This window comes from Mus musculus, chromosome 1, assembly GCF_000001635.26.
Source record: "Mus musculus strain C57BL/6J chromosome 1, GRCm38.p6 C57BL/6J".
Lineage (NCBI taxonomy): Eukaryota > Metazoa > Chordata > Mammalia > Rodentia > Muridae > Mus > Mus musculus.
The window spans coordinates 159,753,377-159,775,868 of NC_000067.6; the positions used below are offsets into that span (position 1 = coordinate 159,753,377).

The following is a 22,492-nucleotide window of genomic DNA, read 5'->3' on the forward strand; positions in this document are numbered from 1 at the left end:
CTCCCAAGTGCTGGGATTAAAGGCGTGTGCCACCACACCTGGCTGGCAGACCCATTTTGAAGCTCGAAGGGGAACACCAACTTTAGTGAAATCTTTAGTGGACCCTTTCCAAGTTATTCAAAATATCCAGAGATGTTCAATTCTACCCAAAGGCTGCTTCTAATTCTCAGTCGTTTCATTCCTTCTGACAGAGCTCAGGGACCTGCCACATGCTTCTCCCTTGAGTGAAACCATTCTTTTATGATATCTTTCCTAGAAGTGGATGCTAAATCTACAAGTGTTAAAACTGCCACTACCTATACCCTAAGTCTTTCAAAGTCCAAGATTGTGTCTCACTATACCTGGTTCTGACTGGCTTCCTTTGTGTTTGTTTACTTAGGAAAGAATGAGAATCACTGCCTCCCCTCCCCAGCCCCCAGCAAAGTGACACCAATATATGCTTAAAGAGAAGGCAGCTATTACCAAGAAATGATGCTAAGAGACAGCCCCTATGTTCAAAATTGCAGTACCTTCTAGGAAAGAGAGTCTACAGTCCCTTTCTTATGGGTTCCAGGAAGAAAATGAACTCCTAGAGATTTGATGAGAAATCCAAATCAGGAGTTAAAAAATATGTCTTCACAGCTCACAGATAAAATCCCCCTTTGGACCTCCTTCCTCTTGTGCTCTGTCTGGTCAGACCCATGCTTCTCACTATAAAATGTACCTCAGTCATAGGAACAGGCAGTGTTACTTCTCATAGGTGGTGACTAGTACCTGTCCTAAATACTCACAGGGAGAGAAGGGCATGGAGTCTTCAGGAAGGTTTATTTTGATTGTAAAAAATAAGACTAGACTTTACAGTTCTTCAGTCTGCTGTAAAAGCAATATTGTAAGGCTCAAATATCTTTATTATGATAATATTTTATTCTAAAATGTGTTTTCTGGCTTCTACAATAATAAAAAATAGTTTGGGCATGACAGTCGCCTGGCATAAATGAAAACACAGGGTAATGAAATGGCATTTTATAAATTTCAACTGAAGCAAATATTTGACATGCTTTATTTAAATTAATTTGTTGTGCATGCTATCCTATTTTGACAGCACTGAGATTTGTTTTATTGTGTGTTTACTGCATTGAGCTCTGGGGATTGCTCTAAAGAAAGAGAGGCTGAGGGGTCTAAGGAGGGCCCCATGGACCCCCACACTGATTCTGTTGGAAGTAGCAGTTTGAAGCATTTGGGGTGGGAGATTTTCTAACAAGACTGCTCCATCCATTTTGCAAGGCAAGGCTAAAATGCTCATCTCTCTGTTGATGTCATGTTTGCCATATAAAAATCCTGATTCATTTGGTAGTTTGCAGTAAGTCACAATGTCCATTATATACATTGTAAACTGAAAATTTTCATATGCATACTGTAAAATTTCTTTATCAGCATGCCAGAAAAAAATGATCTGCCAGTTCTAAAATTATTACTACATTGCTCACTTATTGTTGGTATATGTGTGGGTGGCTCGATGTGTGGATGTAAGAGAAAGGGCTGTATGTGGTGAGAAGAGTCTGAGAACTTCTATGGATATCTCAAATTGCATATGATAGCAAACCTATATTCATCATGGTTTTGTTGTTGTCTGTTTGTTTGTTTGTGGGTTTGGGGGTTTTGTTTTGTCTTTGTTAGGTTGGTTTTGTTTGTTTGTTTGTTTGTTTGTTTTGAGTATGTCATGTGACATTGCCACAGAGAACTGGAGTTAGTCTACCCTACTTTATAGCTTGATACGTCCTGCTTTGTATCACTACTCCTGCACATTAAGACAGTGAGGGTTATTTGAACAGCAGCACAGTAATATCACAACAGCAGAACTGATTATACGCAGCTCAGAAATGAATAACAGGACAGTTAGCTTCTACACCTTGGATACTCTGGACAAAGTGATGCTTCATGTCCTGGGTAAGATGGATCTAAACAGAATGAGATTTCCTCATGCCGCTCAAAATGATGTACAATTTAATGGGAGAGTTGTTGGTTTTTTGGAACTTTCCATTTAATATATTCAGACTTCAGTTAGCCATCAAAAACTGAATCAGAAAGCAAAATCTTGGATAGTAAGAGTCATTTTATTTTCCCCTTCAAAGGGAAATCAAGACTGATAATTTAATTAATTTACTACTTGGCCCTTAAAAGGAAATGTGTACAAATAATTAGACTTACAGAATAAATTTGAAATTAGCAAATAATAGTGCTTTGATTTGAAATTCCAGATTGCTATAGTTGGACTGGAAGGTCCCCTAAAGGTCCTTGGTATTTAGCCTGTGGTATCACTACAGGAATTGGGGAAACCATTAGACGGTGGGACGATGAAGAGGTCCTTGTATCACTGGGGCATGCCCTGTAACAGGATTGTTGGAACTTATTCATTCCTTCCTTCCTTTTATACCCTGGCCACAATGAGCAATTCTGTACTACCACATGCACCTCATTGCTACAGACACAGTTAGTATGGCAAGTCAATCATGGGCTGGAGTCTCCAAGACCATGACACAAAACAGACTTCTTCTCTTTATACATTTATTATCTTGTGTTTTTAAAAATAGTAATGGGTATTTGATTAACATAGATACCAAACCTTTATTTATTTATTTATTTATTTATTTATTTATTTATTTATTTTGTGTAGAACCTTAAATGAGTAATTTGTAGCTCTAACATTGTTAGAAATATACTGGAGCAGCTATACTTGATTATAGTTATTCCCTGCTTTTTTAATCCACTAACCTGGAATATTGAGACTTAGCCTGACAATGGACTTGAATAAATAGTGACGATGCTGACAGTCACAGTCACCTCAGGATAGAAGTTGCAATCTGGTTATGGGTCTTGATAAAATAACACATATACCTTCACATGTTTGTTTGTTTGTCTGTTTGTTTTTGAGGCCCTGGAGAATCAAACCTGGGGCCTTGTACATGCTAGGCAAGTATTCTACCACTGAACTACACTCTTATCATCTTCCATACATGTTGAAAGTAAATGTATCTCTTTCAGTTTTTACTTTTGGTTACTGGTGTTCACAACCCCAGGATCAAATTCACTTAAAAGATGAGGCTATAGTTTATAGACAAGATATCCTGGACTCAGGAGGCAAATGCAACTGTGTACTTTATATTTAATATTATATATTATAAACATGTATGGCATTTCTTTAAGGACTTACACACAGAGAGACAGAAAATCAGAGAGAGAAAGAGTGAGAGAGAGGGACAGAGACAGAGAGAGAATATAATGCCTGTCTATGTTACTCTATTGTTTGGAAACTTTAGCTCCAATCACAGGACAAAGAAGGAAATTTTAGAATCCTCTTTACAGTGGTCCTTGAGCCAGTATTCTACACTGTGCAAAGCATCCATTCTTTATCAGTCATGCAGAGTTCAGTACTTGCCTTTCAAACTAACATCAGGAAGTATAAAATGTTAGCACCTCTGGTTTACTGTTTAGTCAAGTCAGAGTCAACTAGAAACGATTTCTTCCTAGGAGCCTCCTGTCTGTCCCTGGCTTTTTGTCACCCTAGGGTCAATCATGAGTTGTGAGGCATTTTGGAAGTGCTATGAACAAACTCTTGAAAACAAGCGTGGAGGGAAGGAGGAAAGAAGTTTTTCAGATGCCCAGGCAACTGTGAAATAATGAGAGGAGATAAAAGTCAACAAACTCAGAAGGCAGGAGAAAAAAAAAAAAAAGAGGAAAGAACACCTCAAAGCAAAAGACTACAGTGGATTACACTTTTCTCAAAGACAACCTGGGAACAGACTTTGTTATCCTGAGACTATTTTCTCCCATCTCGAGATCACAAAGAGGAGGCAATCAGCTCTACAGCTAGTTCAGCTTTAGGACTCTTACCAGATAATTGAAAAGTGTTCATGTATGGGTAAAAGAAAAACATGTCTATGGTTATTAAATAATGATATAATAATATTACTAACGAGAGTGGTAAATCATACTTTCTCAAGAAGGGCCAGAAAAAAAGGGAGCACTCAAGAACCAAAGTAACCTCCCCAGTGTGTGTGTGAGTGTGTGTGTGTGTGTGTGTGTGTGTGTGTGTGTGTGTGTGTATGTGTGTGTGTGTATGTGTCTGTGTGTGTAATGTGTGTGAGTGTATATGTGAGTGTGTGTGGATATATGTGTGAGTGTGTGTATGTGTGTCTGTGAGTGTGTGTGTATGTGTGTGTGAGTGTGTGTGTATGTGTCTGTGTCTGTGTGTGTGTATGTGTGTGAGTGTGTATGTGTGTGAGTGTGTGTGTATATGTGTGAGTGTGTGTATGTGTGTCTGTGAATGTGTGTGTGTGAGTGTGTGTGTATGTGTGTGTGTGTCTGTGTGTGTATGTGTGTGTGTGTGTGTATGTGTCTGTGTGTGTAATGTGTGTGAGTGTATATGTGAGTGTGTGTGTGTATATGTGTGAGTGTGTGTATGTGTGTCTGTGAGTGTGTGTGTATGTGTGTGTGAGTGTGTGTATGTGTCTGTGTCTGTGTGTGTGTATGTGTGTGAGTGTGTGTGTATATGTGTGAGTGTGTGTATGTGTGTCTGTGAATGTGTGTGTGTATGAGTGTGTGTATATGTGTGAGTGTGTATGTGAGTGTGTGTGAGTGTGTGGGTGAGTGTGTGTGTATATGTGTATGTGTGTGAGTGTGTGTGTGTGTGTGAGTGTGTGAGTGTGTGTGTGTGTGTGAGTGTGTGTGTGTGTGTGTGTGTGTGTGTGTGTGTGTGTGTGTGTGTGTGTCTGCACCCAGGTGTAGACTTCAGGTGTGCCCGATCATGCCAGCATATGTGGAAGTAAGAGGCTAATGTCAAGATTTCTTCTTTAATTCCTTCTCCACATTTGTGTAAAATACTGTGCTGTGTCCTCAGGACCTTCTGGTCTCTACCCACTCAGGACTTGGGTTGTGGATACATATCACCACACCTATTTTTATGTGGAACCTGAGTGCAGCTCCTCATGCCTGTGCATTGAACATCTACTCCTAAGCCATCTCCACAGCCCCACCAGCTTATTTTTAAGATATAGTACTTACATATAAAGATTTTAATTTGAGGAAGAAAGAAACATAACAGCATAAACCCTTTCTACTCACTCACTCCTCACTGATATGGAGATATAGAAATATGAAGGTAGAGCAAGCAGGGAACAGCTTAGAATGTTGCTAATTATCTGTTAATTATCCATTCCCAAGTAGTAAACAGTATCCTAAAATTTCATCTCTTGTGTCAGTTTCTAAGGGCTAAAAATCTGGAAAGACCTCAGGGTCCCTTGAAGGATTTTATGTGGGTCTGCAAGCATCTCAGGATCCAACAGTAAGAGGATCCATCTCCACACTCCCTTCCAAGGCATGTGAGAAGCCTCAGCTTCTGCTACACAAGCCTCTCCACAAATCCTGCTTTGCAATTGACTAGTGGGCTCCACTACAGTTGAGAGAGACAGACAGACAGACAGACAGAGAGAGAGAGAGAGAGAGAGAGAGAGAGAACAAATGCTTTTTTCAAAAAATTGGATTTTTAAAATTTGCATTTCACATGTTTTTTCCTTTCCAGGTCTCCCCTTCTGAAATCCCCTATTCCATCTGCCCTCCCCTGCCTCTGTGAGGGTTCTCACCCACCTACTTCCTGCCCTAGCATTCCCCTACACTGGGGCATCAAACACCCTCAGGCCCAAGGGCCTCTCCTCCCACTCATGTCCAGTAAGGCCATCACGCACATGCCACATATGCGGCTGGAGTCATGGTTTCCTCTTTGGTTGGTGGTCCAGTCCCCGGGAGCTTGCAGGGCGGGGGGGGGGGGGGAGGGCATTGTCTAGCAAGCCCAGCTTTTTTATAGCCCTATCCTAGAACTGATATGCTATCACTCTGAGAAGAGAGACAGCTAACCAGGTCCATACTCCAGGAAAAGAAATTATTGGAGAGTATGAATACACAGAGGTGAGATCATTTAAGGTCCCTCGTAAGGTGCCCCCCCCCCCCCACAACAATCAAACTGTGTACTTAAGGCAGGTTCAGCAGATGACAGCCAGAGGAGCCAGCTCCCTGCTTTTGATCAATAAAATTGTCTTGACTCACAGGCACACAAATTTGATTACCTGTCGTCTACAGCTGCTTTTGTACTACAACAGTAGAGTTAATAGCTGTGGGAAAGACTGTGGAAACCATGCCTTTACAGTATGCCTTTATGTTGTCTGGACATTCACAAGAAAAGTTTTGAAGAACTTTGCTCTCCAGCAGAGCACTTCGAATCCAGGCACACCACCTACAGATCCTGAGAACATCTGGGCTGTTATCCAGTCAGGCTGAGTAGGATCTGAACCCCTGCATTTATCATGAACTTTCAGGTAATACTGACACTGCTGGTCAAGGGCCACATGTTGAGTGGCAAGGTTGCCATGATCCCCACAGAATAAGAAAGTCTTGGTTAGATATAGAGGACCTTAACAGAAATGAGAAATGGCATGAGAAGAGCTAATAAAGAAAGGGGGTAGTTTCAGGAATGATGACAAGAAAGTCAAATTGCATGAATGGTCATAGAACACACAGCCCCATCCTCTAAAATCACTAGAATTATAAAAGAAACAAATGATAGAAATAGTAAAATGAACCATGACACAGGATTTATCTATCACTCACTTCTCATCACTGGTACTGGGACAGAAAGTAAATTAAATAGTCTGTCCTCTCTCAGGATGGTCGTGAATGGAGATGTGTAAATAAATACCCTGGCGGTGACACACTCTGATAAGTATTTAATATAAGTATTTCCCAGGTGCTGCAGGAAAACAAAGAAAGAAGTGGGTGTTGAAGAATGAATAGGAGCTCATTATGCTTGGTGGGTGCAGAAAGCATTTGAGACTAAGGAATACTACAGAGGTGGGCAGGGGGAGGGAGCAGAGGCTGTGTCAGATGGAGGAATGGTGTTGTGTAGGTCTTTCCTCTGAGTTTAAACAAGTACCTCTGGAGGAGGAGGGAGCCTCATAAGGCTCTGGAAGCTATGAAACTCACAAGGTTCATGAAGTTACAGGATCCACAGTCTCTCCCAAAGCTATCAAAGCAGCAAACAATTGCTGGGAGGAGAACACTGGAGGGAGCTGCTTGCAAATTGTAGCGAGAGCTCTAGGGATACAGCTTTCATTACCCATGCTCAAGTGGGCTTTCTAGTGAGCAGCTGTCTTTGAGACACCTATTTTGATGTATCTAATCACACACCTTCTATGTAACCTAAATAAACTCATTGGTTCACCAAGCTAGATTTAGATGGAATCAACTCTTTGTCTATAGTTGGTCCCCTATCTGGAGGTAATTGACACCCATTCATGTCTCTCAGGAAAAGCTCATGCAACAGATGATGACATGAAGAATGAAGGGATCAGACGCGAAGTTAACAGAAAAGCCAGAAGTATCCCCACAGCCCTAAATAGCACAGGAAGCCTTGAATTCCCTTACTTACTTACGTACTTACTTACTTACAGGAGTGTGGGTAAGATGCCACTTTCTGGAGCATGGGTGAGGGGTTACTCAAGGGACCACAGTGTCTCAAAGGAAGTTGATGCTGTAGCAGATAACACTGGCATGCATAGTTGCATTCATCTATAAGTCATTGTGGTTCTAAGTTAGAAAGAAAACTGGTGGTGACTTGAATGATTTCACATCTGGGGAGGCAGAAAGAGGGGAGGTCCTTATTCCATTTGGCTGGCAGGCAAACATTCAGAGGGTAATGCAAATTAGGATTTCCAGGCAGCCTGAGCCAGTCTACACCAGAGCATCTCAATCTCCCTTGGCTCTAGTCCCAGCATGCTGGCTCTTCCCTCAGCCAGCTGCAGGCTCCTGTCTCTCCTAACCTAGGGAGCACAGGCAAGGACTGTGCACCTAACAGAGGCTGTATTGATCTAGTACAGACTCTGCTTCTCTCTCATTGGCATCACTAGAACCCTGGGGCCCACAGAGTCCCCCCACTGCCCTGCAACTGTCCTGAGATGATCTCCTTGACTGTCCTGACCTCTGTCAAGTCTACATGCCTTCAATGCTCTATGGGGGCATAGGCTATGTCCAGCTTGTCCCGAGTAAAAGAAACCCAGCCTTGAGCCAGAGTAGGAGCTAGGAAATCTGTCAAGTAAGTGAAAGAATGAAAGTGGGGCTGATAATATTCCCTATCTCACTGTTAGTTTCAAAGATTGTATTCCATTTCTTGGGCTGCCACAGCAAATTACTACACACCAGGTGGCTTTACAAAAACAGAAGCTAAACTTCACATCATTCTGGTTGCTAGAAATCCTACACTGAGGTGTTGGCAGGTTTGATTTCCCCAGGGTTTTCCTCTTTGGCTTGTATATAGCCACCTCCTTCATGCTTTTTCACATGGCCTTTGCTGGGTCTGTGTCCTCCCTCCATGTGTTCTAATATCTTCTAAGGATGCTAATGGGACTGGATTAGAGCCCCAGTGGCTCAGCATTTCTTTAAAGGTCTTATCTCAAAATAATGGTTATATTCTGAGGTCCTGGGGGATAAAGCTGAATGGGATGGGGCATTTGATTGACAAGTAGAAACCAATGTGCCAACCAAGGATTTATAATGTTTGCCTTATACACAGAACCACAAAAGTGCTCCAGAGGACCATAGGCATTTTGTAAGGAAAATATAGAGACAGCATCATTTGCCTCAGAACCAGTTTTACCAAGGGGTTCTTTGGGCACTTTGTAGAGAGTCTGAAACTTACTCAGAACACCATCAGGGAGTTCTCTGAATCAGCATTCCTGCATTGGCTCCTCCTCCTAAAATCCTATTCCCAACCCAGCTCAGCTAGCAGACAACTATGGCATCTATCATTCCATCTATCCCTCACTTCTCACGTGATCTTCACAGTAGTGCTATTCACAGAGCAGGGCAAGTGGGTCTAAGAGAGATCATCTGAATCCAAACAGTTAGTTAATCTATGATTACCAGATTACAGGTACTTCTACACAGCACACTGTTCACAGATGAGGATGTGTGTGAGAAGGTGTGAGGACTGACTCCACATGAGCTAAGCTTCTCCATCAGCCCAGGGGTTCTGACATGCCTGTCCTCTAACACTGGTAAGATAATGGCAGTCCTGGCATGCCAGCTAAAGTAAACAGAGATCACCCCTTAGAAGAGAAGAAGGCAAAATCATAGCCTTTGTGAAATAAGTTACTATCTATTTCCACTGCCCTTGTGTGGGACATTGCTCAGCTGCCATCCATGGTTAACCAAAAATGCATCATGCCTGGGTATGCTAGGAACAAACTCAAGGGAAATAGGAACGACAAGAGTAGTGGAGAGGCTGGCTGGAGGAACAATGGGCAATAATATTTGCATTCTTTTCCAGAACTGTCCTGATAAAGAACCATGGGCTGGCCTTAAACACTAGCAATGTGGTGCAAGTTTGAGAGCAGTGACCACAGGGTCACTGATTCAAACTGACTTCTCTCAGCCTCTGACTGAATTTATCTGCTTGGCCTCAAACTAATGCTGGCAATCTATTCTAATCTTCTGGCTTCTTCTCATTCTCTGGCTTGTTTTGACTTCACCTGCAATCTCTCTCTGTAAAACTGTTCTCTCTCTCTCTCTCTCTCTCTCTCTCTCTCTCTCTCTCTCTCTCTCTCTCTCTGTTACTCTCTTAAGTCACATGTCTCTCTTTCCTATCTGTTCTTAAGAGAGTTGGGTGTATCTTATCTCTAGCTCATTCTGTCAAATCTTTCTCTGATTTGTCACTTTGTCTGCCCCTCAATTAGATGTCACTTTCAAACAAGGCTGCATCCTTTTACAAACTAACTTTATCTTCATTGGCATGTCTTTAGTCCAGCCAGAAGGATTAAAGGTGTGCCATTACAGCTGGATGGCAGAGGCATAGAAGGTCTTTGGATATTATCCCTTGCCAGAGCAGCCATAGTGCTGTATTAAAATTCCTCTACAGATGCCACTTAGGGCTGGTATCTCAGTTGGTACAGTGCTTATCTAGCATGTATGATACCCTAGCCTCAATTCCCAGAATCCTGTAAACCAGGTGTTAGGGCACAAATTTGTAACTGCAGCACTCTAGATGAAGAGGATTAAAAGTTCAAAGTCATACTTAGCTACATACTATGTCAAAGGCCAATCTAGAATGCGTGAGATATATCAAAAGAGAGAAGGAGACATAAGGGTGCATGAGAGAGAAAGACACTACCTCAGCAGTTCAACTCAAGCAAGATTTTGTTTTTCATACTAGAAAATAAAACTTCCTTCAAATCCCAGTTCCCAATAGGACCAGCCTCAGCATGGGCAAAACAGTAGAGCATTTAAAGAGTCACTAAGCATCAGTCTCCCTTAATACACCCCACCCTCTCACCCATCTCAGTATCCACTATCAAAGCTACCCTATAGAGGACTTCAGAGGCTAGAGCCCTTCGTGGACATATATGCTTGACATTCTGTCCAGAAAGGCATTCCATGGGGGCATCATTTTCCTGGGTCCACTTCTGTATAGTCTTTTTGTGTAGTGCAAGTGGTTCCTACAGAAGACAAGCATTGCTGAGAGGTCTCTGCTCTCTTGCTTCTTCCTCCTCTTGCCCTCCCTCCTCCCAGGATCCATTACAGGAGTCTCATTCTCCTTAATTTGTTCTCTGCAAATTGCTCAGCTAGAATACTGTTATTCTAGGGCTCCATGAATGGAGCATTGTGAGATGTCAGCCTACTTGCTCTGCACGCAGTGCTCACTCTGCCAGGGAAACTGCCCTTGCTGAGTAGAAGCCAGGGCCTGCCTGCCTCAGGGCTCAAGGTACCTTGTAAAATACCTAATTAAGCAGCTTCTTATTTGTTCAGGGATTTACAGTTTCCAGAGCCCTGTCGTTCCTATCTGCTCATTTCTGTAAATACCAGAGAAGAAGACATAATACCTCACATCTCCACATAGAGCTTTTTCATTTCCCAAGCACTCTCATGCATATTACCTAATTTATAGATAATATATGATAATATAATACTCTAAAATTATGTTGATTTCTTCTGTATGAATAGTGCTATTACAATCCATTACTGAAAAAAAGAACACGGGCTTGTCACGACCTTACACTCCAAGTACTGAGATGTAAGCCCTGTCCTTGGTTGGGATCCATCCTTAGAGATTATTGTTGTTGAATAGTCTTTCAGCAGCCTTTCAGCGGGGCTTTCTACCTACAAATGCCTCCCCTTCCTCCAGCTATGGCCCAGCAGCTCTGTCAGTCAGCAGCAGCAATGCCTCCACGTGGTTCCTGAGAACCCAGGTCCACTTGAGCAAAGCTGCAGCAGAGAGCATTTTGCTTTCTGCCGCTCTCGCAGGTAGCAGCTGCTGTGAGATGAGCATGTGCTGGCTATGTTTGAAGGCATTTCTCGTGGCATCCTCACTCTGCTCTAATATTTAGGGCTGTAGAATTCCTGGGGGGGGGAAGTACAGGATAGCAATAGCTGGTCCCACAGATCCAACTCACCCTGCAGCCTGGGAAGCTTTACCAAGAGGGTATGTGATGATGCCCTTGCTGCTGTTTGCCCTTTTCTACCCTCCAATTGACTGACTTGGCTCCTCTGTGGCTCAGCATCCTTGCTCTCATCAAGACTTGTGTCTGAGTTCTTGTCTTCGCCAGCCTCTCACTTCATCCTTTATTGTACTAACTCTTGGTTTTGCTTTAGACTAATTTTCCCTGAAAACACATTCAGAGCCAGGGATCTGTGTACAAAAGATTTATTAGGGAGAACTCTTGGACACGAGCTTGTCACAGGCTAAGGAAGACAAGATGACTCACAGGAGAAAATGACTCAATACAGTTTTAACTGAGGCCCCAACTGACCCTGCAGGGATTCTGGGGCCAGAGTGATGCCTTGCAACTCTCTCACACTGTGGCAAGGGGCTGGGTCTTTGTATCCTGCAAATATCTGAGGGGGGGGGGGTGTTTGCATCAAGAAAGTTCCTATTTGTTTTGATTTTAATATGCAATGTTACCTATGTCAAAAGCTCCTGTGTTAAAGGTGTGCATTGTGCCAGCTGCTGGGTGGCTAGGATTGGTGGTTGGATTATAAATTCTCTAACATCATCTGTGGATTAATCCATTGGTGAATTCATAATTTGATACATTATTAGGAGGCTGTAGGAACCAGGAGGTAGGGCCTTGTTGAAGTAGTCACTGGGGACTGGTGGGGAAGCTGTATCTTTCCCTTGGCCTTTTGCACATGTATTTTCACCTCTCGGCTGCCATGAGACGAGTGGTCTTCCCTGCCACAATGCTACTATTATGATGGTCTCTCTTGCCACAGAGTCATAGCAATGGAGCAGACTGATCATGGACTGAAACCTCTGAAATCATGAGCCAAAACAGATCTTGTCTCCTTTCAGTTGTCAGGTCAGGTATTTTGCTACAGCAATAGAGAGAAAACAAACATACTTTAGGCCAGGGCATTCTCATGGAGGGCACAATTTTTAAAGCTTTCAGCAGCCAATGTTCTCAAAATGGATGTTGAAAGAGACCCTAAAGAAAGGTCTCAGCAAAGCAGCCCACCTTCATTATATCAGCAGTTCCCAAACTTTGCAGCAATTGTGATCCCCTGTAGAGCCTTTTGAAATCTTAACGTCCATTTCACATCTCCTACCATTTAAATTAGACCCATTACCCCTGAATGAATTAATCCGGTGATCCTCATGTTCAAGCCCAAAGTCCCTGACATGTGCTTGAAGAATCAAAAGAGAAACTTCTTCTACCGAGAAGCCTCTCTACTGTCCCAGACTGTGATGTATTACACCCTCTTTAATCAGCCCTGTGTTATCATTTGTCATAGCATCTGTCACACTGAATCTTGTTTGTATTCCCCTAGTAAAATGTGTTCTGGTCACTGTGTCTTGTACCTCAGTAAAGTGCCTCACTATGTTGAATACATGATTGAAAAAAATATAATACATAGCTGGATGGACCGCTGCACAATGGGTTTATGGCAAAAGGGGAGAGAAAGAAGGAGCCTAAAAGGAAGGAGAAAAGCTAAGAAGAGATGCTCCCAGCTTGCAGCACTTAGCTGGATTGATTAGTTTTCTACTGCTACATAGAAAATCCTCACAAAACTGCTGGCTTAAATGAACTGGTTTACTCTGCCATAACTTCTATAGGCCAGAAATGTAGACATGGCATCCCTGGTCCTCGGCTAAGTCTCATGAAACGTTCATTAATGTTTTGGCTGAATCAAGTTATCCTGTGATGCTCAGAGTCTTCTTCCAGCTTCATCCAGATTGTTAGAAGGATTTGGTTCCTTGTGTCTAAAGAACTGTCTCCCTGTTCTCTTGTTGGTTGTTGACCAAGCTTCTGGATCCTACCGTTAAGTCCTAGCTATGGTGGCCCTACCTGTACATTTGTTGCACAGCTGATTATTTTGTTATTATTACCGTTGTTGTTATTGTTGTTGTATACATTTGAGTCATTTACTTTCTTTTAGGCCAGCAGGAGCATGTCTGATACTTTCCTTTCATTTAAAAGTCCACTTGATTAAATCGGAGCTCTAAAATAATCCCTCTTTGGATTAACTCCAAGTCAACTGATTAAGAGCCTTACGTACATTTACCAAATCCCTTTGACCTACGATGCAATAGAATCCCAGGGATGGCAGTTTCATGTTTCACAGGTTCCCTGTCATGCTTCAGGAGCTGGGGTTATATAAAATGTATATTCCACAAGGAGCTGATATTGAGGCCACACTGGAATCTGCTGCACACCCTGAAGCAAGCCCATTTGCCACCGAGCCTGGTCCTGCTTTTCTGCCCTCATCTATTAGGGCTGGATATTTCATTGCCAGGACCACATTTAGCTGAAAGAAGAATTGCTAAAAGGAGAATGGCAGGCAAAGGGTTAGCCAAGCTTCAGTCCCATGCTTCTTCTGTCCTGCCCCTTTGAACAGGATGACTCCCCTTCTGCGACCTGATCTTCATCAGGCTTTTCTAGGGCATGCCACAGTCCTTGTCCTGCTGCCTCCCCGCATGGAGCCCTCTTTTCCTAATTTATTTTCAGCCCCAAAGCTGAGCTCAGAAGCAGCATCCGGTTCTGCTTTTTAAACAAAGCTCTGCCTGAGTCAGGGCAGATGTACAGAAGTCAAACACACACTTGTCCCCAAGGTCACTCAGCCACAGCTCAGTCTTGGTTTTTGCCTGTCCACAAGAATCCTTCCCAACATCCTTTGTCATCAACACATAAATTCTATAGACCTGGACCTATTACAGGGTTCTGGGGTTGCTGGGTTCACAGTTTAGGTCAGTGCCACTGGGCTTCAGGGGTTCCTTCCAGACCCTGAATCCACTTAGAAATGCTACATGCATACAGAGAAAATAGAGGAATGTGCCTTGAAATAGCTGAGCTCTGATTTGTAGCTTTCTCTCCTGGCAAGCCAATGGTCTACCTGCAACTCCTTGGGCTTAATATGGAATGTCTAGAAGCTCAAGTAACTATTATATCTGCACAGAATCCAAACGTTGCTGAGAGAGAGAGAGAGAGAGAGAGAGAGAGAGAGAGAGAGAGAGAGAGAGAGAGAGAGAGAGAGTGGGGGAGATAGCCTACTCATTCATGACCCCCAGTGGGTGAGGAGGCAGCCTTGACTTCCACTAAGGCTATTATTTCCACGTGACTGGTGTTAGCATTTTTGTGTAAGCTGCAGGATGGTCAGAGTTTTTATTGAGGAAGGATTGTCACTGTGGGGTGGGAGGGAAAGAAGAGCATTCAGTGGATCAAAATCTGAGGTGGTTAAAGAACTGGTGATAAATGTATGATGGACATGGTCAGGGACACTGTATTTTCTGGGGCACTTTCACTTTCAAATATTCTACTGTGTGTCACCAATTTGTACTTGTCAAACCAGTTCAGTCTTATTCTAAAAATACGGTCACGGTAGCTCTGTAACACATAGATGACTGGGAACAGGGTCAGGGGAAATGTCGTAGGAAAATAGAAGATGGGACAGGTGTTCTTTCTGTTAATAAAACCCACAAAGGAATGTAGGTTCTTCCTTCACCCTTCCCTGAAGCTATTACCATGCTCTGAAAAGACTTGGAAGGCACTGAGGACACTAAAGGCATACTTTGCTATGGGGAGCGACTTGCTTGGTTAGCCATTTCTTCTCCAAAGAGGCACAAGGAAGACCTGTGGATTCCCCTAATGTGCTTTCGGTGAGGCCCCCCATACTTGTGAAATCAAGGGCTCCTAGAAGGGAAGTGGGTAACAGCAGGTGAGTAGAGGCAGACAATACAAAAATATACATAAGGTCTGGGTTTAGCAGGCAAAGCAAAGGGAACAAAGGCAGCAGACAAGGGAGCCCTGGGAGGATGGTCGGCTCTCCCTTCACATAGCACCCAGGTTTGCTTCCAGTATTTGACAAATGATGTTTTTAGTGCTAAGCTGGGCCCATATTAAATCTTCAAAAACGTCAATTATTGTTACTGTAATTAGTATTATTACACACGAGGCGTGCTTTCCTTTGTTCCTTTTTAATTGGAGGGGAGGACGGTGCCTCTGCCACTTTCTATGCTGAAGAAATGTTTTTTTTCTACTTCTTTATGTGTTTAGAAAGGAAAAACAATGATAAAAACAAAGCCGGGACTGAGGCTATAGCCCAATAATGGTAGCATACTTGCCTAGCACGCACAAAGCCACAGGTTCAATCCCCAACACACACACACACACACACACACACACACACACACACACACACACACACACACCAGCAACTAAGCTTGTGGTGGAGAACTACCACACAAGATCACAAGATCACCCCTGAAGGAACCAGAGCCAAGACGAGTGTCTTGTAGTACAGGTTTTGCTTTGGGTTAATGTTTCCTCTGTTCTTGTTTTACTTTTTAATTATGATCAAGTGACCTTGTCATATAAAGTGTGCTTCCCTGCATACGAGCAACAGAAGGCTGAGCAAACAGACTTTAATGCTACCATCAAATGCAACTTACAACCGCGTTAACATGGCACATATTATTGATGGATGATGATACTAATGGCTCCATGTGCTGCATGGTAATGGGTCCCACCAGAGAAGCAGTTCACGTAAGTTACTACTTGGGATATTACCATCATGGACTCAGGCTTGAGTCTCCCCTCCTGCCTTTCTGCTGGTCCTCCCTATATGGACTCCAGTGGCCTTGCTCCAGAATACCACATCCCTTCCCTGCTTCCCTTAAAACTAAGGGCAATGAGCTTCCCTGCTTGTCAAAGGAAGGGGAAGCATTCAGTAACAATGAAGATTGGAGCAGATGCCCACATGAGGATACCAGGAGCTATAAACTCAAATAGGGGCCCCACCTAGCATGAGAATTTCGCTCTGAAGATTTTTCTCCCATAGCTGCAGGCCTTCCTTGACCTAGGAGTAACATGAATTCATCTCCTCCCATCTGTGAGAACTTAACTGAGATGCTGGGAGACTGGAGAAATGTAGCCTGTGGCAAGGTAGGTAACTACTCATAGCAGCAGTTCATGCTATAGAACTAAAATGCACTATGGGTTTGTAATAGATACACCCCTCCCCCATTTCTGTGGAAAAAAAAAAAGCACTCGAGACCCAAGCAGAATCTGTCTTGTGCAAGCCCTTGATTACTACCTGACAGGAGCCCTGAGTGATCCAAGAACTTGCTAACGTAAGTTCTAGCAGGGGTCTAGGGCAGGGGCCATGTCTGTGCCACAGAGAGCCCCAGAAGCCTGTGTCTCCACACAATGTAGAAGGCTGGTCCTCTGGCAAGATGGCAAAACACAGCAGTGTCATGGCAGCTGCACCACACGAGCTCCAAGCCTCATTGAAACACAAATGCTAACTTGATCGCCCTTTACAGCGAAACCTTGTTACACAGATATCGGTTTATCTGAGAAGATATGCAATTGGAAACAATTGTTGTTCCCTAGCTAACTGGATAGCCTGTCACGCTTCAGTGGAAATATCAGATTATCTGAACTAGTTAATTCAAAATCCATTCTTTCTGCTCCCTTGCCTTTCAAATTAATGACATTTGCCGTAATTGATGGCAAGAGAGGGGGAAATGGGGGCAGATACCGGAGCACATGGTCTCTGGAAGTTCGTGACTGCTGCTCACGCGCCCTAAGACTGAGCCCTGAGAGGAAAGGACAATCATAAAGTATGTGTTCTGGAAAATTAGATTTTAAGTACTGGGTTTCCCCTGAAGGACTCTTTAAAGGAGAACAGAAACAAAGCCTAACTGTGCAATTAGTATCATAATCAAAAATTCAGGGGAAGGTAAGTGGTTAAGTGTTGTTTCCTCTTGGTGAGTTTTGTTCAGGATAGAGTCTCCACTCCAAAGCTCTTGGCCTGTGCAAGTGTGACTTGAAGTCCAGGTGCTATATGAAGACTGTATCAGAGGATTGTGCCTTTGCCATTTGTCAGCTAGATGATCATGACAAGTTATTTAACTCCTTTGTGCCTCCTCCCCTTATTAGATAGCACTAGTTAGATAGATCTCGAGAGGCTATCATAAGGACTGTAAGTATAAATGTTTTGGAGTGGCTTCTAAAACACAGTAATATGAACAGCAATTTAAAATGTTTAAAGGCTTGACTAAAAACCCTCTATCTCCCATTCATAGCTAGGAGATTTGGGGTTAGAATGGGGTTATCTCCCATTCATATCCCTTGCCTCAGTTTCTCATGCGTAAGATGATGGTTAATTGAAGCCTCAGAATATTTCACAGGTGACGGAGCAGCTGAGTCTGAAGGTAGACATGGCTTGATCTGGATCTATCATAGAGTGGGCAGCCAATCAATGCTGAGAGCTTCCTCAGACTGAATGTTTTAAGTATTCCCAGATCCCAGCAGGACAGAAGAGAAGAGACTTCCATACACAGTGCCAAAGAAGCTCCCACATATGGTAGCCCCAAGTCACCAAGAAGAATATGTGCCAGCCAGTGTTTCATATTTTACTTATTCCAAAGAAGAAGGAGCCATGTGTGTGCCAAGCACCACTGGGTCATTAGAGAGACATATGTGTCACATCAACACAGATTGGCAGGGTGTGACAACAAGGATGAGCGAGGGAATACCTGGCGGAAGGTACTTAAACAAGCAAGATGAGTCTGGCTCCCACAGCCCTTACTAGCATGGATGCTGTGGTGCTAAAATTGCAAACACAGCTACCAGTTTTGAGAGTCTGCAAATCAGGCACTCAGAAAGTAAGAGCGATGAGCCTTTCTATTTTAATATCAGGAAAACACAAGAACATGAACTTCTCTATATAGAAAAACAACACAGATTGCCAACATCAATTCTAAAATGCCTTGAAAAGGCTAGGATGCTAACATCAGCCAGCAAGATGCTTTAAGCCTCTCTTTCTCTCAAAGTATATTCCTCTGCCTCCACATAGCACAGTGGCAGGATGTAAGAAAGTGGCATGATATATTATTTAGACATGAAGCAAGACTTCTACATTCTGTTCCTCTCCCTGAATGAGTTAAAAAAGAAGATGGGTACAGTTTGTGAGTATGGGGATTGATGTTATTGTCTGTTCAAAATGTCTGATGTAGGCTCCTGCTCACTGCATCACCCACGATGCCATGATTTATTACCACACTGTCTCCAGGTGCAGTCCAGCTAGTCTCCCCTGTGATGATCATGCAGAATGTGAGAAGGGGTGTCCACTGGTAGACTATTTCCAATGAACTCTTGAATCATCCAGACAGAGAGGCAGATGATGAGCTGACACCCGGTAGAGATTGTCTGGTTGCTTGAGTATCCCCATGTGGAATAGAGTGGGGGGATATGGAAGTTTGAGAAATCTCAATGAGAAAGTGATTGTTGGACATTTGCCTTCACAGCAGCCATTGATAGTTTGTTCCCAATACAAGTCTCCGCACCATCTATCACTTTTGTCCTAAGGACACCTTCATTCTTTCATTCAATAAACATCCAATGAACCCTTGCCAGGAGCTAGGCACCATGCAGCCATGAGATGACGATCACAGGACTCTTTGCCTTTAAGGAACCTAGAAATCTCTTCCAACTTTGCCTGTTCTGTGAGATGCCATCCTTCTTTCTCTGGGTTCCCAGAGCTCTTTGCCCTGACTAACTCATGACATATCTGCCTCTCTTCTGCACTGGTCTGTGAAGTCCTGAGACAAGGAAGAGAAATTCATCTCTTCATCCTTACCCGGAGAGGTGTGTTCACCTTGCAGGCACTGGAGGGGTCTGGAAGTCTCCCAGGATGGAGAGGCAGTGATGAGAGTGAATACCCAATCTTCACACATGTATGTCAAAGCTAGCATGTGAGCTAATAGCAGACTAAGGACCATGAAGGATGTTTCCCTGGAGTACCACATTTGCACATTTCTCTTATTTTTAACTCCTCTAAAATATGAGATTTGAACTCATCCTAAGGAAGAGCCACATCCTCATAGTCAACCCACATGTTTCCTAATGCTGAAATATTTTAGGCATCGAGAACAGCATGTTCAACATTCTCCCAGCAATCTCTCCTTGGAAAGAGTCTAGATTATGCTTTCTGGTATCATTTAGGCTTTGTCCAGGCTCCACTAGAATGCTTGGGTTTCAACAGTCCGAACAGAGGGCATGTGGTACACTTGGCGTGTATCTTAACATAGACCAGCACAGTCTGTATGTGAGGACCTGGGAGACTTTTTAGCATTCAGCACATAGCCAGACATATAAAAAGGAAACTGATAAACAGGCATCCAGGAGCCTGGTGTCAGGTATCTGCTTGTTCTACAGTCTGTCCAAACCCACCAGTCAGGCATTGACCAGTGTAGTGGATCCTCCAAAGACATGACCTCCCTAGCAGACAGCAGTTTCTCTGGCCAGAAAGCCCTACCATGTATCACCCCTAGAGCAAATGCAAAAATCAATGCTTTCCTCTCAGGGCTGACCTTTCCTGGCCACTCAGCCACCACAGAGTTATATCATCGGTGTCAGGCTCTGCCCAGGGGCCGGTGCTGGGTGGGGACTGTTAATCAGCTCCTACCCCAGATTAACATTCAGACAGAGAGCTCAGTAATGAATAGTTTAATATAATGTTGACTGTTTACCCACATGAATGGAAAGAACTTACATCTGCCAGAGCCACCTGTGCCCACAGAACTATAGCTCAGACAGCCATGTCCCCCAAGAGCCCAGCTGTGTAGAGGAGAGAGGGGGTAGGTTGGAGAAAAGAGCAGGGGAGACAGGATAGTCTGGGTGGCTGTGGCCAGCAGTTGACCAGACAGCTGGGAAGGGGACACACACACATAACCAGTAGGCAGAAGACAGAAGCAGGGGGCGGGGGGGGGGGGGGTGGGTGGAGGTCAGCTGCCAATGGAAAGCAGGTTGGAGGCAGACGTCTAAGAAAAGGAGCGTAGTAACTTCTGAGTCGAGAGGATTTCTGTGGCTGGCATCAAATGGAGGAAGAGAGCAGGACATGTCTGACTCAGGCACACAGATCCTCCTCGCTGAGGAGTGGGCGTCTTGCTCAAGTTGGCACAGCTATTTGTGGCCATGCTGCCATACGGAATCTCTGGAAAACAGCTAAGGTTCTCACCTCGTTGCCCAGGCGCTGGCTCTGCTGGGAGCTGGAGCAGCTGTCGCAGGAATAGAGAAAAGCTGACTCTGGACATCCGCGGGCGCTGGGAGGGATCATCCAGAGTGTTGGGTTAGAATGTTCTGTGTTTGGGAAGGATCTTGAAGGGGCTGCCCTGACCGGAAAGAGAGACATTACTATTTTCATCAAGGCTATTAAAGGATGGGTGGATGGCTTCCCTTGTGGGTACAGGACAGAGCCAGCTATACCCAAAGAATGCCAGGAGGCATCAGGATCTCTTCTAATGACCTGAAGTACATATCCCTCACCTCTGGCACCACAGGTGGGTGGCTCAGGTAAGTCTCCACGCCAGGAGGAAGTCCCTTCCTCTGAAGATGCCTTGGTCCCCTTTATTTGATGTTTGCTGTTACCATTCTGCACCCCTTCACCTTTTCCTCTATATTCAGTTACTCCATAGGTCATTCCCTGTCTCCCTAACACAATATGACTTCAGTGCACTGCGACATCTCCAAGCCTCTTTTCTGACTATATTTCAAGTCTCTGTATAACTTCACACTTCATGGGGGACTGTAGAAAGAGAGGGGAAAATATTCGTGGTACATGAAGAACAGGCAGCTGCCTTATGACAGGCAAGGTTTGCACCCACCAGGCAATCTGTGGCATGCCTCTTCTCTTTCTGTCCCTCTCCTTTGCCCCCTGGATGGCTTGACCAACTCCAGTTCTGCTTGCTGCTTGGATTTGCTTCACACTTCAGTGCCACTCAGTACCTGGAATTAACAAGAGACTTAAATTTCAGTCCTGCTTCTGGGGGTCCATATGTAAGAGCAGATTTTGTTTTTAATGTTTTATTATGGAAATTTCCAAAATTACATAAAGTGTTCGATGAATTTGGTATAACAATCACTTTACTATAAAAATCTCCACTCCAATATATCTCTTGTTCCATCCTCACTCCCAAGGTCCCTGACTTCCTGACATAGGAGATATTTTTTTTTTGAAACAGGGTCTTGCTGTATAACCAAGGATAGCCTGGAACTCGTGATCCTCCTGCCTCAGCCTCCAGAGCTGCAGGGTTACATGCCTGCGTCACTATGCCTGACTGTGTTTTTTTTTTTTTTATAAGTATTCCCAATCCATCAAGTTAGCTGACTCATAAATATTCATGAATGTGATTTTGTATCACTAACATTCCAAACTCTCTCAAGTCTGAAAACCAGCTCATGCCTGTCCACATACCTGCTTTTGAGGATGGGAATCCTGGGACCACTCATTTACTTTATGTGCGTATCTTCTATCATCTTTTCCAAAGTGCCTTTGTCAGAGGAAAAAAAATGTTAGAAATAAGTTAACACCCCCATCAAGGACAACCACCTCTCACACAGTGGACAATTGTTCTGTATTCATCCCCAGAGAAATCAAGTGGTAAACAAGCCATGCTTTCAGAAAACACATCTGCATGCCAGATGTGCACAGCTGTATGTGAGCAACTTCAACTCAGCTGCAGAACTACCTACACAATCGGACCACCAGATAACTCCGGGAAATGAGAGTAGCTACACAGCATCTTAATGCAACAGACTGAGCTAATCAGGTTCCTCCAGAAGGGGAAAAATGGGCAAAAAGTTTTCTTTTTCTTTCTTTTTCCCCTAAACTCCAAAGTTAGATGAAATCTGATGTTCATTGATAAGGATAACAAAGCTGGTTATGGAAATTATTCCTAGGAGGCTTGGGTTAGGGCCCCTTGTCTGATTACCACCAATGGCTCTAAGCCCCAAATGACTGGCCTTTCTTTACAGAATCCTTTAATAATTCATGGAACCAACCAATGAGAAGATTCTTAGTTTCAAAGGCTAGGCTAAGAGTTTGGATATAATTACTCAGATGCCTGTGCTGTGCTAGAAAGGACATTATTTAAACTCAGAGGTCTGGGTGCCCCCACTAACTGGTGTGATCC

General features: G+C 43.7%; 1 protein-coding gene and 1 long non-coding RNA gene across 13 annotated transcripts in view; one reads left to right on the forward strand and one right to left on the reverse strand.

The window, feature by feature from the left end:
* Tnr (tenascin R) overlaps window positions 1-22,492 on the forward strand; it is a 408,001-nt gene that overhangs the window by 229,648 nt on the left and 155,861 nt on the right. The window contains exon 1 of one of the 11 annotated variants that reach the window (XM_006496744.4): window positions 1-20,873. The exons of the other annotated variants lie outside the window; for them this stretch is intronic. The gene's annotated coding sequence lies outside the window, so the exon portion shown is untranslated. The remainder of the gene's footprint in view (window positions 20,874-22,492) is intronic. 11 annotated transcript variants of the gene reach the window in all.
* Window positions 20,013-22,492, reverse strand: part of Gm31348 — a 10,695-nt gene continuing 8,215 nt past the window's right edge. Inside the window, exons 3-5 of one of the 2 annotated variants that reach the window (XR_001779507.2) lie at window positions 21,775-21,850; window positions 21,185-21,305; window positions 20,013-20,623 (exon numbers count right to left, since the gene is read on the reverse strand). This is a non-coding gene — a long non-coding RNA (predicted gene, 31348). Of the gene's footprint in view, window positions 20,693-21,184; window positions 21,306-21,774; window positions 21,851-22,492 lie in introns of both variants that reach the window. The other variant, XR_001779508.2, reaches the window with a different exon arrangement.